Source organism: Bombus vancouverensis, chromosome 1 (genome assembly GCF_051014615.1).
Source record: "Bombus vancouverensis nearcticus chromosome 1, iyBomVanc1_principal, whole genome shotgun sequence".
Classification (NCBI taxonomy): Eukaryota; Metazoa; Arthropoda; class Insecta; order Hymenoptera; family Apidae; genus Bombus; species Bombus vancouverensis.
The window spans coordinates 19418346-19434466 of NC_134911.1; the positions used below are offsets into that span (position 1 = coordinate 19418346).

A 16121-nucleotide genomic window follows, 5' to 3' on the forward strand; every position below is an offset into this window, starting at 1 on the left:
AGACTGTTAAGAATTTTAGTAAACAACTTACTGAATTTGCATGCTGTGCAGATGCAACATCGAACATCAAAAGATTCGGATATATACAGATTATTTACGTTATTAGTTGGCAGTGTTTCTTTTCCGTATTTTATTAAGACAAGTTTAACTTTCGTGTAATTTAAGAAATATTATAGTTATAAACGAACGTGAAAACATTCGTGGTAGTGGCGTCATTACGTGAAAACTGCAGAAAATTAAGAATACTATTTGTGCGTAAAAAGCACTTTGCGAACATTGTCTTATTTATCTCTTTCATAAATTTGTGATTTACGAAAGGAGGAAGTTTTTGGAGTAAATAATGCGAATACCCTGTATAATATCGGCCTAGGAAATTTTCTTCTTAAAGTAGTTGCAACGAATATAAATTCTTTTCCTTGTAAAAGTTTGCGAAACTCGTTGAGAAACTTGCAATTGTATATTCTGTATATGTATGGATGTGCCAAGAAAACGACGTGTACTGAATAAAATTGCATGCAAATAGAATTTTTCGTTGCTTATAGAGTAAACCAATAATACCAAATACATCGTACAAGTATTTTATAATAATATTTAGAAAGTGGGAAGACGAAGCAGACCTTCTTTTAATTTTACTTCTCTTCAGTTTCGTATCGATCCTCCTCGCTAAACCAAGAATCGTCCAAAAGTATTGATTATATCATAGAACAATAAATATGAATTCGTTTAAGTTCTGCTGTTTGCCAATCTCGAAGACATTTGGCATCCTCTCGTCTATTCAAGAATAGTTCCTCTTCAATTTTTATCTGGGTCATTGCGTCTATTCGTTTCCTAGGATCTTCTCCTTGCCGCTGTGAGACAACACTTCTGACAAATAGGTTTACAATCGATGAAGCCCCTGTTTCACTTCACAAAGAAAACGTCGTCGATCGATGATCGATACATACTTGGAGTTACGATTCTAATCTTTGTTTAATCAACCAGCGACTTGTCTATCTCCTTGTTCCTTTCTTCTCATCGTTAGAGGCTTGCCATCGTCTCACTCGACGCGGTGAATGGATTCAATGAAAACAAAGTGAGGGGAATGGACCAGAAAATCAAGCTTAATGAATATTAATGAGTCTATGCGTTTAGTAATTTAAGTACCAAGGAAGAAAAGTTCGATTAACCTCTCGAATACTTCAGCTCGATATTTTGTTTTTTAACAGACGTTTAATTCTCTTTTATTTAGATCTCCTTCATGAAGTTGTGTATCTTGTACCGCACGTACAGCAATATTTTGGAAGAGAACTTGTAACGAAAAGAAAATGTACAGAGTTATGTTTTCCATATTCTTCAGTTTGCTAAATCGTTTTTGTGCAAGACGATCGTTAAAGTAAGTGGAAAAGGTGAAAATCAGTTGGAAATAAATTACAAGAATATAGCAGATAGAGATCATTAGAGATACTCTATTGATACAATTTTTGTAAGAGTGTTCTTGGTTGATCAATAATATTGTTGATATTTCAAAGTTCTCGAGGAAATTCCGGTTTTTCGATAAATATTAAAGATACATATTGATCCTTTTAGCTGAGGATCTTGAAACATTGACAATACACATATATCGATCGATCGAAGTTTGCTATCCTTAAAGCTTGTTATCTTTATGGAACGAAAGTAAGATTTGTCTGGCCATTTTAGATATAAAGGGAATGAGTTGTTGCAAATAGAATGGTACACGATATATCCAATCATATTTTTCATAATATTATACTTGAAACATCTATGTGACGTTAAAGCGATACAATAAAAATTGCAGAAACATTTAGGATGATGCAATAGAAAAAACATCGTTTCTTTTAGGAAAGAGAGAACTTTTGATATTTACTTATTTTGATGATTGGTACTATACTTTGAGATTGTTGTTTAAAATTTTCTTCATTTGGAATTTAGAACGCGATTCTCTGTATTTGGAGCAGTTTTAAAGGAGAACGTGTTTAACGTAATTTTAGCAATTACAAATATCACGCGTTAGTAGGTCAGATTTAGAAACTAGATCTTTGGTAAATTTGTACATTTGGTATATGGAAAATTCCGAGTCTGTATGATATTCTTGCAATCCAGAAAAAAACGTTTAATGATATCCACGATCCTTTTCGTGTGATAATTGCGTGAAAAAAATCCGCGAATCGCTCTAATTAATACGCAACACGTATACGAATTGCCGACAAGTTAAAATTAGTCGTAGTCTGAATATCTTTAACGTTATCATCGTTGTGACTTGTATTTAGGTCATCTCTTATCGCGTACCTATTTCGATAAGGTGCAGAAATCAATGAATGATTTTTTGCTGAAGTTGTGATATCGCACTTGTTATAATCTAGGTTCCACGTTTATATTTGGTTTCGATATTTTTGTTTATAAACAATAAGTTTCTTTAAAATAATATCGTCTACAATTAACGAATCGTATGGATATTAAATTGTATCTTATGACAACAGTGTGCGATTATTACCTTAAATTGTGACAATACGTCAAATTACTCTATGAAAGCTGTGCTAGTTTATTTCATGGATCGAATATAAATTAGATAATTTCTAGATATATGTAAAATAGAAAGTTTTTTAATAAATATTAATACGATATTTTATCAGTATTATATGAATGTAATAAAATGCTTAGAAAGTCCTAAAAGATCCTAAAATATCTTCTATATCAAAGGTACCATTTTTCCCGAAAGAAAGTGACACTTTTTCGCTTTAAAGTGCGCTCAAAAGAATGCAATACAGTTGTATACGTCGTATGATGTACAATCACGTATAAATAATATGTCAAAATAACAAATACCTATATTGCAGGATATAAAACGAAACAACATCGATTATGTGGACCTAGTGACATAGTTACTCTTCAGATCCAATATTTATAGATACGAATAAGATGACAATACTTTCTTATCATCCGCCTATTGCTTCGAAGATAATAATATCGCTATAAAACAATACTTGCTGATGTTATTCACATTTCCAAACAATTCTCACGCATTTGGAAATATGAAAATGCGAATGTAAATCGCTTATCTGTCGCATGGTAAATAGAAAAATTCCACTCAAGTATTTATCGCTATCAAATACATCATTTTTTACTAAAACGATTAAATATCGTCTTTCATATAACGCTGTCTATAGAAACATTTCTCAAAAGTACCCTTAATCGTCGTATCTGATCATCGCAAGATCACCGACGTAGATGATTCGAGACTTTTGCACAGACGCACATATATCTCTATCTTCGATCAAGTTGACATCTTCTTCCCTATTAGAAGATTCAATCTGATCCGACAGTCTCGTAACACTCACGCGTCGCGCTCATCGTGTCTCGGAGACATCGATGAATCTCTCTCACGGTCCTTTAGGTGGATGTACGCGACGAACCCGGGAGGCAGTCATTCTGGAGGCCGCATTTACGCCTCATTTCATTATTTGCAGCTCGAGTCGAGCCTGATGCTTTCTCTCTTTATCCCGACTGAAAAACGAGATTGCCTAGGTACCGGAGTGACCGTGTTGGCGTAGGTCGCGTACAGTTAAGTCGCGATTACAAACGCGTAGGCGTTTCGTACTGTCGCGATAAGATCGATGAAATCGGCCGATAAGATCGATAGGAGTTCCATTCTTTAATAGCAGGAATTGAGTGCGCGCATAATTTAATAATATTGCATCCTTGGTTGATTTACGACTGGCCGACGACGCATCAAATGGCCGGGCTGATTTCCTTTCTTTTTCTTTATCCTCTTTTTTTTTGTTGCCAGCTGCACCATAACGTACCAGTTTACGAGGTGCACACACTTCGTTCGCCCTGATTTCGTTCGGGTTTATCCTCTCGGTGCCATTGAAAAATATTGCTCGGTTTCCTAACCGATAATAAATATACCCACAAAAGTATTTTGCACACTTCCTATAGAAAACTTTTGCGTCCACATTGCACGCGTTACATAAAACATTTCGAAATTTCATTAGCATAGTGACGAGACACCGTTGACATTACTATATTGGTCAAATTTAAAACCAATCTGAAAATGTTTGTGGAAATTATAAGATATCCATTGTAAATATATGTTTAATTAAAGTTTGGCGTACAGCGTGAATGATCATTTCAAGTGCATACAACAAGTGTTAAATGTATGATTACACCGAATACAGGTTGTTCGACAAACAAGCGTCCGATTACTTTCGCATATATTAAACGAAATTCTATTTCTTTTTGAACGTGTTTCTCTCACTCTGTAAATGTTTCAAAAACATCGATTGTCACGACATTAATTGCTTGTTTCTCATTTCAATAATAATCATATAATTATCATATCGTCTCGTGTGACTTCAATTACAGCGGTCGATGAAAGTATTTAAACAGTTACATAGGAAGCTTGTTATGTTATGTATTTTAAAATTTTGTAACAATTCTAACGAGACGCACGACTATCACGATTATATTGATAAAATTTGAAACCAATCTGAAAATGTATTCAAAAGTTGCGAGATACCAGGTACTCGTTATAAACATTTACTTAATGAACAATTAATATACAGCACGAATAGCCGTCTTAAACGTACGGATACAAATAAAAATGAAGAATATTTGAGCGATTTTACAACTATGAGAGGCAGCACGTCATTTCTTGAGTTTGATCTACTAAGAAAATCGGGAGCATGCTGAGCAGAGAGGTGTCTTTCTTTGAACATTACGTAGACGTACCTACCAATTAACTGACAGTCTCAGTGGAACAAATATGGAAGCGGTCACTAGAACAAGTGCATATTGAGGTTTAAGATCTGTTTAAGATCTGGATTAAGAATGTATAGATACAGATTATTCCATTAAAGTTTTCTTTTTACAAAGGAGTTTATTGAGTCCAGAAAATACAGATTTTAAGTACATTATTCACAATAAACATGAATTTTTATAATGGTATGTTAGGCAAAGGTACCGATACGCGGCGGTACGACGTAGCCATGCTGTATTATGTGTCGGCGCTTTACATTTTTTGTTGTATGATGCGGTTTTTGGGTTTTAGCCTCTGGGGAGCGGAGCTTTTTTTTTATTTTTTTTTCTGTCCTGAAAAACTTGGTCTGTCCTGAAAAACTTGGTATTCCATTAAAGTTCATCTCTGTTCATGATTCTCTCGAATTAAACATCCTGTCATTTAAATCACTTTTAGGAAAATATTCATATATTCGTATCTGTTAAATACTAATTTCTTTTTATATATGACAATACATAACAAAATAAACGGAAGTAAAAGTTCGTAGTTCCAAATTAATAACAGGAATTTCTCAAATTCACAATCAGCGCTTCGATTCGATAATCTTGGAAGTTTCAATTCTATTTTTTAGTAATAAAATATTTAATTTTGGTCGTTTAATATCTTCTTCCGTTTTACATGTATCTGATCGTGCCTGTATTTGGACATTATCCAATATAATCTCACTTTTAAGAATTTTAAGTCTCGTAACTTTAATTGCAACGTGTTGTATGACGCATTCTATATAATTATTCGCAATCCGATGAACATAACTTTCGGACATTGAGTATCTTCGATTCCAGATTAGCTATATTATCCTCTAGACGACAGAGCCAATACGACACGTTTCAATTTGCACATTAATTATTTTTATGTCTTGCAATTAGAATGATTCACGCATTGACATTCTCATATTAAAGTTCCATCGTTTACTCTCACATTGTTATAAATATAAATACGATATAAAACGCGTAAGTGGATAGCGGATTTTTATGTATTTATGGGAAGCGTATTTCGTAACATTCGATATTTGGCAAGTAAAACGAACTTCTGTCCACAGATTCCATTCTTTAAATTAATTCATAAAAGCACGAATTTGCGTAAATATTCGCACACCACACATAAGTAATTAGTAAAATTGTAGTACGATTTGCATATGGAAAATTTCTAGGTTGGGCATTTTAGTTGCTTCATTAGCGATTCAGACAATGCGACGAATAACAAACAATAGTCTGGTAACTGAGAACTACAACTCATGGTGAAAGTCACGTTTCAGCACGTATCGCCACTGTTGAGAATTTATCAGAAACTTATGGGAATGGTTAAATATAGAAACCTGCGCTCGAAGAGTATGAATGAACCTTACGGGAGTTCCCTCTTTGATGACGAACGTTTATTTTACTTCGCTTGGAATTGGTTTTCGCGAGCGCGGCAGCAAGTAGCACGAGAAACCAGGCGTTTTGTAACAAACTAGTATCGAGGGAGTTCATCATTTACATAATCATGTCGCATGAAAGATGATCGAAAAAATTGCTGACTCAATTTTAACGTCAGTAGAAAGTACGTAATTCGTGTAATCTGTGCTTTACATCGAATATTGACGTTATCAATAGCTTAAAACATTTTTCAATGCAATTATTTGTCAACATAACAGTTGTCAACAATTAAATCAATGCAATTTTCAATGCAAGTATTTATCAACATAACAACCGACATCAATTTTTTGACGAATTTGGTGGAAAGTGGAGTGCTACTATGTAAATTTTTTTTACTTTCTGTTAATAATTGCTTGGTTGTGATATAGAGATAAGAGACTAATTCGCAATTAACGAACGAGTACTTCATTCAACGAACTGGTATTACGTTACTTACTCACGATAGTCATATCACATCTAAGGAAGCCATCGATCAAAGCAAAGACAATATTATTAATTTTTATTAATGTTTCAATGTTATTAATTTTGTCGAATGTTATGCAGATTAAATTTTATCCTATTTCTTTGCAGTAATTATTTAAAAAAAAACAAAAATTCTTCTTAAAGTAGGATCATCTTTTACTGATTTCGGAACTCAAAATCAAAATCAAAATATAATATTCAATGTACAAAATAGTCCAGTGGAAAGTGTACAAAACTAAAAAAATAAAAGAGGACGCGGAAAATAATATAAAACATATTACAATACTGAAACAAATATTGGAAATATCATCATTCACGATGTAATTAAGATATCACTTATAATTATCGTATATCGCATTATCGTACATGCAAATATTTACATTCTCGTTCACAAGTCGTCAGATAGCTTCGTGAGTAGTGTCTCTCTAGTTATTATTTATTTATCATTGAAACATGATATAACTTATTTTTCCTTATACGTAATTGACAAGTGTCAACTTAATTTTATAATTACAAGATCTGTTTATCTTTATCCTAGATACACAAATAAGAAGCGTCTCGTACATTATATGTACGTGTGTTTGTAGTATTCCATGTGATATACATCAGTTAATCATCGTCAATTAACAAATTCTTTACTAACACGATATGATTTACACTGAAATTTAAGTTCATGATTATCCCATAATTTTTTAAACGTACAAATTTTCAATTAAAACGATACTTTTACGAATCCAAACAGAGAAACAAATAAGTATACTGCGAATATTTATGCAAATTATGAACACAATTGTAAGGAAAAATTTGTTTCAACCACTATGTATTATACCAAGTACTCTGCTCTGGATATTACATACATTGTTGTATTATTACTATTATTATATATTTTCCTACAAATACATATAAATTCGCCGTCTATATGAAACCTATAGGAGAAGAACATTAGTCATAGTTTCTATTTTTCACGGAAGAGATCGTGTTTTCCGTTTTCATAAATTTCAAACTATTGCCTACGATAATATTAGATATTAAAATTCAAGAATTATTTTCAATCTTACATCTTTGGATTTAACAGCTTCTCAGCTACATCGTATTAAAGTACCATTCTTCGCGCACAAAATTAGAAAATCAACAAAAATGTACCAATCGTGTCCTTCTTCTGTCATCATTCTATACAACGAATAAAGCAATTCGCCAAAGCAAGACCCATTGATCGTATCACATCGGAAAGTCGATGTTGGTTCGCACGAGCCCTTCTTTTTTCTTCGATCAACTTTCTACGGAAAGTCGTGGCGCCACGCGTCAAAAATCAGCTCGTTGACGTTTCACTTCTGACGTTGAGTTTTCCTCGAAAAACAAATCGCATACTTCGCTACTATCGAGGAAATCCTGCGGATTGGATCGCGGCAGCCGTCAGGACGATCTGTCGATTCTAGCAGAATGCAAGAACTTATCAGTCGTCTTACGAGCAGTTGCTATGCGTTATGGAAGGGGTCCCTGGAGTCACCTACTAGCTCGACCAGTCAGAAGTCAGTGTGTGTAAGCCGGCCGGTCGTGCCGGCTCCTTTTCTGTCTTTGCTCTGCTGCACCTTCGTTTTCCGAAAAATCGTAACTCGACTGCACGTTCATTCAGCCGCATGCCATAGATCGATCGGGCCAAGTGTCTCGTTAACAGTCGAACAAATTGCACCGTCAAAACCTGCGATTTCCTAAAAACTACAAAGCCTTTTATCCGTCACGAGAAACGAATCATGGTGGTCCCGTTAAGGAGGGATACTCTTCGTGAACTTTTCTTCCACGCTGTGCCTTGAATTTAGCAGAAAATTCGTGATTTACAGTCGAACAGCATTTTAAAAAAGGAAGAGACAGTAGAGATTTTCTCGTCGACAGTGGAGCATTGCATCGAAATATCGTATTTTCAAGGAGAAATATCGAGAGACGTTCGGTCGTCGAGAATGCGAAGAGGAAGAGACGAGGTCGAGTGAAATTTTTATCGAGTTTTTGTTGTTGTTGCTTTTATCGGGACGGAGGGCACAGTTTGTGTGAATTAACGGACGGGAAATTAATAGGCCGAAGATGTTTAAAATTGTACGACGATTTTGCGTTTGATGGGATTTTATGTTTGCTCTTTTGTTATCTGTGGTGGTGAAGAAACTTTAAAAAGAGTTTGAAAAGTCATTTCCTCTCTGACCTAGGGAGAAGAACGCCGTAACGTAAAATCTTGTCGCTCTCTATTAATACTTGTGTTTCAAGGAAATACGTACGATATAACGTATGCAGAAAACAGGTGGAAAATAAAATAAAATCGTGCATCGAAGAAAGATATCGATTTTTTAGAATTTTTCTGAAGAGACGTTTATTGAAAAAAATTACAAAATTCGAAGCAGTCGAGGGGTTAAGGCTACACAAAAAAATTTCTCAACGTTAGAAAAGACAGTGTGCGACGTATAAGTCGTATGTTTTGATGGACTGTGAACGAAATGAATAGAATTGTGATTTTTACACGTTTCTGAAACTGAACTTTGTCGGCTGTATTGCCGAAGACGATAACCAATAGGCAACAAAAAGTACATTTTCTTGACGATACGAGAGTAATGTTATTTATTACGGATTGACTGTTTGCTGTTTTCTGATTAACTTGAGATATAGATCGATTCGACTCGAAAACAATTATTAATTGGCGCCGTACGAAGTAAATAATCCTACCTTTTTCGATAACATCGAATATATTTCGATCGAAACGAAACGTTGTTTTTTCGAAAATGTGAGGACAAAGATGCACGAAACCGACTGGAAAGTGCTGGAAGAATCTTCATTGAAGTATAACGAGGTGCCTTCGATCTGATTCAATACGATTTAAGCAAGGAGCATGATTATGACGCATACGGAAGAAGTATCGACGACTTTCGAGTCGAAAACACCGACAGAACAAATGAATGGCCACTCTATGGTGAATAGCTCTTTTGTTTTTTTCTTAATTAAATTAATCAATTTAATCTTTCGCCTTAAATACCAACGATTTATCCAAAGACACGTAAGTCGTGTTTTGATCCGGGATTTTAGTATCGCGATATTTTACGCTTAATAGACTGCAGGGTGTCTCTTTAAATGAAAATTGTAGAAGTGAAATACTCGTTATAATAATATTGGCGGATATTATCGTGAAGCGCCACGTTTCGCTCATTTACATTGGCATTCATCGATTTATCTCGGTATATCGAAAAAGATACGTAGTATAGTAGATAAATTTATTTGTTCTGAAATTAAACACCCATATCTAGTAACGAGCACATTTATATTTAGTTTGCTCCCCGTATCGTATCGCGTATGACTTTCAGCATTTTCTCTCCGCGTCGTGACGCGACGGTGATTTTAACATCGCGCACAGTTTAATTAGTATATTCGATTTTTGATATATGCAAAATACGAAGAACAAATGTCTGAAAATCAATTACGCATCGGCATTTAGAGATCAAATATGATTGCGTTATGATTAGTTAAAACAATCGATTAAATGTGCGAAGAGAGAAAAATTTAATGAGATTTTAAACTATCGTTTGTTCTATCGATAGCGTATTAATGCAATTTAATAAGTTAAACTAAACTAATTTACATACGGAAATCGGAGTAGAATGATAAATTACATTTCCCAGCATTTCATAGATATAATATATTAAAATTTGATATGATTTCGAAGAATTTTGTATTACTAAAACTGTTCTCTGTTTAGTTTTTGGATCAACTATGTATTTTGGACTGTCTGTTTCTCGAATATGTCGAGAATATATTCATAGTCGTCGATATTCGAACTACCAAAGCAATTAAAACTACTAATATCAGTTTCTCTATCTTTGTACTTATTAAAAACATGTAAATGAATTCGGTAATTTAATGTGTACTTTTATTGAGCCATTAATTACATATTCTGATATAGATGATGTATTTTGGTCATATTGTTTCAATTCCAATTAACTATAACGTGCTTAGCTGCGTATTAAAGATCGTTAATTTGAAACGCTTTTGATTGTTTTTTTTACGCAGTTTCCTGAACTTAATGCTTGGTATTTTATAGTCTTTGCGTCCAACAGGTTGTTCTACTTCCCAACCTGCTGTCAATTAATAATAACGACATTAAAATCGGAAGATTAAAATAGGCTCATTACGCTGTTCTTACGAGCCTCGTATATATCTAATGTTCCCAGCTATAGCTTCGGAACGATGGAAATAAAACGATTGGAGAGGGATCTTATTAGATAAAATTAAATAGTCTTGTTTTATGTGTTCACTTCTAAAGTAGACACGTTCCAATGATTTTAAAGTCATCTCTCTTTCCTTAGATAGAACTATAAATTTCTTCCTATACTCTTCCTCTAATCTTCATTCTCTACAAAAGAAAAAGCTATAAAGATACCTACATTGGGAACTTATTAATTCAGAAAATATTATAATCCTAATTTTGTATGAAAGACAAAAAAACATATAACACAGTACCTACCCTTACGTATATGTTTCATACTCAGTTTTACTCGAAATACACTCCAAAATTTACAAATAAATCAAGAAAATTGCCTACTAATCCCATTTAAATTGCTCGTTTCTTTCCTGTTGATTTAATCAAACCGATCGAATCTGTTTGAACGACCCGCGTATTGTAACAAGCTATTTAAGCGTAACGATCGGTGTGAGTAATCGATCGAGAACTGATTTTTCGATGGCAATTATGGTTGGCCAGGTTATTGCCCTTACGGTGCGTGCTATGAATGAATTAACGTTTCACCGCAAAACGAAGGCCAGGTTGATGATAATAGCACGGCTTCTGGTACACCTTGACACCGAAAATATCGTGAACGAGAGTTGCTGTATTCGGTTGCAGTGCCGATCGGCGGTCGACTGCATCGGACTGAACCTCATCATTTCGACGACGACGACGACGACGACGCAATAACGTATCTATGTATAGAGGATGTCCGCGAACAGAGTCTTACCGCGCAGTATCTGCTTCTCTGAACCGCGCGATTCGCACGGTCCCGCGTCGATCAGTTGAAATTTCGCTTCTTACCACGCTTCACTCTGGTACGTAATCAAATTCAGATCATTTCTATCGACGAGCTGATTTATTCCAGTTAGATTCGCGTTAGGTTCGGTTATTAGAGTACACTGATTTATCGATTCTGATAGAGGAATAGAGGATGTTGGATGGAATTTTATCGAGAACTATTTTTCGTTCTCTGGAAGGACACGACTTTCCAACTATCAAAGATTGAGAAATTATCTATGAATCTCTTTTAGAAGGGCGCTACGACGCTTATGCAGTTTGCATCTTGTCTATTTTAGGCTAGGTCCGAGTTAGATCTATTTATTGCAATGGTTCGTCTTGGCACGCAACGAAATTTTAGTAATTTATACACTGATTTATTCGAGATTTAATTTTGGTTGGGAATTCTATTGAGAAATACATTGGAATTATCGAAAATCGAGAAATTTTCTATGAACCTCTCTGGGAAAGCTTTGAATAATTTTTATTTTGACTATTTTAAACTATTTTACATTAGATTTGAATTAGAATGCTTGTTGCAATGCTTCGTCCTGGGACACATGGAAACTTGGATAATTTAGATTGACTTATTCTAGATTTAATTCGGAGAGGTAATACAGACGTTACAATTATGTCGAAATTTTAGAAATTCCAAATTTTGAATTTGGAAGGATAGTGAAAATTTTCTATGATTCTTTTTGGAAGCCATTAGATTCAGATTGCTTTCATTTATATGTAAAAATGTATAACAATAGGAAGTAGTTATAATAATATATTAAATGAATTTCGTGTAAATAACTATAATTGTTTATAATTTGTGGAATATATAGCAGAATCCATAAAAATACGATATCCACAGCAATGAAATATTCTATATTACAGAATACAATATTCTATTGCAAAGATAAGTTGTGTTGCGTATTGACACAAGTATACCATACGGTTATAGTCTGAACAATAAGATCAATCTGCTTTCAGAATATCATTCAACTTCATCAACAAAATTATCAATAAAAATATCCAAATATTTTTGAACGATAGCATTCATATATGTGTTTGATCCTCAATCAATAATTATTTATTACAATAACATGCCAGTTTAGGACTCTAGAAGCAGTTCCTTATCAAAATATACAATATTTAATTGTCAGTTTGTAAACACATTAATGTACAATTATTTTAAAACAATAACTAGTTATATAATCAGTGAATAAAATGCATCTCAGGATGAATAACATTTTGAGTAATTCCGCATTTCTCTGACAACAATGCATTGACGTATTCATAGAATTTTCCATGTGGCAGTTAGTCATCGTGTTCCTCGACAGCTGACAATGAATGAACGAATTCTTCTTTTCTTCCAGCGTAGCACTTTGTTCGAGATAGGGTGTAGCTTTATTGCCATGCAAATGCAAGTAATACCGATAACTCTGATAATTGACCCTTCTTCACTCGAAATAGCATTATTGAACACTTCGTATATATATGCATACGGTATACTAGCTTTTCTAATAATAGTTATGTTATTAGCATTCTTATACAAAATTTGGAATTTCTGAATTTTCTGTTAGAATGAAAAGGACAGAAATGATAAATTCGATTAATAAAATATGCAACGTAATTACGATGAAGCAAGTTTCCATCCTTATTTTCACAATTATATATGCTAATTAAGATTGTAGAATTATTATTATTAAAAATTATTGAAATAATACAGAAAATTGATAACTATTCAACAATTTTGAGATTGTCACGCATTTCTTCAATATAAAATAGAAACTATTTTTACTCCTTTAAATAATTCTACAGAAATTTGCATATACTAACAAAAACTATTGTGTGTATAATAATACAAAATAATAATACAAAAACAAATAAGAAAAATTCTGAAACTATTGTAAATATCTCGAATAGGAAGTAGAAATTATTGTTATTCTCACAAATAATTTTATAAATAATTTATACACCTGTTTTTGCCTGAAGATAAATCTTTCATACCGTCATATAATGCACGTATTTTATTACAAATATATACGATGTGTGCTGTTGTACATTTTTACTTGCACCCGTCGTATATTATAATTTACAATGCAAGGACAGATTATTGACCCTTAGCGAATTGACACACGTGACATTCTCCTTCTTAAGGCAATTTAATATTGAAAAGCCGCGGCGATAACCTTGTCGGGTCGTTTGATTGGATATTAATGGATATTAATAATTTCATATGATTCGCGTAAAAAACAATGGTCTGTCGAGAAGACGGCAATGTCACACAAATAAATCGGACATCCCCTTGTCGCGTTGGTGCCTCACGAAACTTTTGGCCACGCGATTGCTTCATCGTCCTTGCATACTTATGAATACAAATTTTTTGAATAACCGTGCATTCTGATGCACCAGTCGTATTTTTTTCCTTTCATTCCTACCGGTCATCAAACGGGACGACTCGTTTCTTTTACGTAATGAAACGACGAGGAACGAACGAGGACTGTAGTTCTTTTACTTCCATGTTCGAATGTGGTTCACGATTTTTTCCTTTTTTCTTTTTTTTTTCTTATATTATACGATTTAATTATTTCGTTCAGAGGTGCAATCGTGCATTTTTGGGCGGACTAAAGTTACCGGTTTCTTCTTTGAGAATTTTCTACCGACGTATTTCGTGCTTTTTCTGTGTTCGTTACACGTGTTTTTTCTTCTTATGAATTATCAGTAGGTTGTTAAGATGTCGCTTCAGGACGTGAAAAAGTGTTCAATATTTGCGGTCTTCTTCATTTGCATACTAGAAGTAATGTTTCATTTTGCGTACAGCCGACATTCTGATGCTTATCTAAGACAAATATCTCGTCGGTGGTTAATTTGTCATCGGTTGCTGTGATACGTCAAGGAAGTTAATATAGTTTTTACTTTTGACAAATTAACAGGTTTCATTTGTCTTGGATAACGTTCTATTTGTATTCTCATCCTTACGAAGTTTAACTACAATTAATAAGTTTGTTATCTTAAAACATAAAATTATGGTATCGAATCAAGTTAAAATTAGAATATGAATTTTGTAAACGTGCTTGTTTTTCAAATCGTTTAATTGAATGGAAATTGAAATTTTTATTTACCGATTCTATTATGATGGAAGAAAAATAGCATACACGCCATGCTATAAGCACGAGATTCCCAATCTATGGGTCGCGACCCCAAGGGGATCGCAAAGTGTTTCCTGGGGGATCGCCGAGGTTATTTTTACTTGCATTATACAATTATTTCTATAGAAATTTTGTACTCAATTATTATTATAGGAAATGTTATTGCATAGAATTTCAGTCCTTGTTTGTTTCAATATAGGTTCCGGTATGTAAATTTTTATCTATGCAAAATATCAAACAAATATTAAAATATTACATGAAATTCAATTTAATATTCAAATTTTATTTGATGTCTTAATACTTTTTAATATTTCGCATAAAGAAACATTTATACGTTCAGATCTATAGTAAAATTAAATAAAATTTAAAGTATTATTAAATATTGTGAAGTCTTATTAGAAATGTCTTTTTACGCCAATATGTGTGACTAGAAGTTATAGATCATTTAGTAAATAATTACAATAGCATGTGCGACTCGAAAAAGGTTCATAATTTTTTTACTTAAATTCATAAAATAATTAAATTAAATTAAATTGACAATTAAATACATAAAATTTTTATTAAATTCTTATTAAAGAAATAAGTCGAAAGTGGAGAAACTGAGCTTGGTTTGACGCTGTGTAAACCGGAAGTATTGCGAAACTTTGTAGGTTCTACAAATGCGTCTGTGCGTTTTATTACAATTGCGAATAGTACCGTAAACTCGTAAACGTACGTATACGTAATATGCGTGTCGCAGATGTTTCACGACCAGACGCATTAGAATACGCACGTTTATGGTTGTGCGTAAACGCAAACGCCTTTGTCAAAACGTGTTTACACGAACTTACGGCGAGCTTGATGATAGTCAATCGTGCGGAATATAGCGAATGTTTCAGCAATAAATATTTTTATTTCTACACCCGATAATAATAAAATACGATGTGATATTGGAGGTCAATAAATGTCTGCAAAGTGTTTATTTTAATGTTCGTTGCGTAAAGTAATATTGCTTATTCATCAGTTATGCATTATGTTCATGTTATCAGTAGTTCGTCGAAACAATCTGAGACAGCTTTATCTTGGTTTTGGTACAATGACCCACGAAAGTTGCAATATGAAGATTGTTTATTATTCGTTGTAGTTTTTGGATGAAATTTCATTAATTCCAGTTAATATTGCTTTTAACGTGTAAACTATTAAATTATCAACTCTCAGGCTAACAGATGATACGATATTATTCAATGACAAGTGAATCGATATTGTACGTATTGCACACGATATGATATGATACG

General features: G+C 33.5%; 1 protein-coding gene and 1 long non-coding RNA gene across 4 annotated transcripts in view; one reads left to right on the top strand and one right to left on the bottom strand.

Annotated features, from left to right (window-relative positions):
* Gbs-76A (Glycogen binding subunit 76A) overlaps window positions 1–16121 on the top strand; it is a 153717-nt gene that overhangs the window by 22867 nt on the left and 114729 nt on the right. The window lies entirely within an intron of this gene.
* LOC117159151 (uncharacterized) lies at window positions 9002–11558 on the bottom strand. Its single transcript, XR_004464523.2, has 2 exons — window positions 11168–11558; window positions 9002–11056 (listed from the first exon to the last, which is right to left on the bottom strand). It is a non-coding gene; the product is annotated as an uncharacterized LOC117159151 (long non-coding RNA).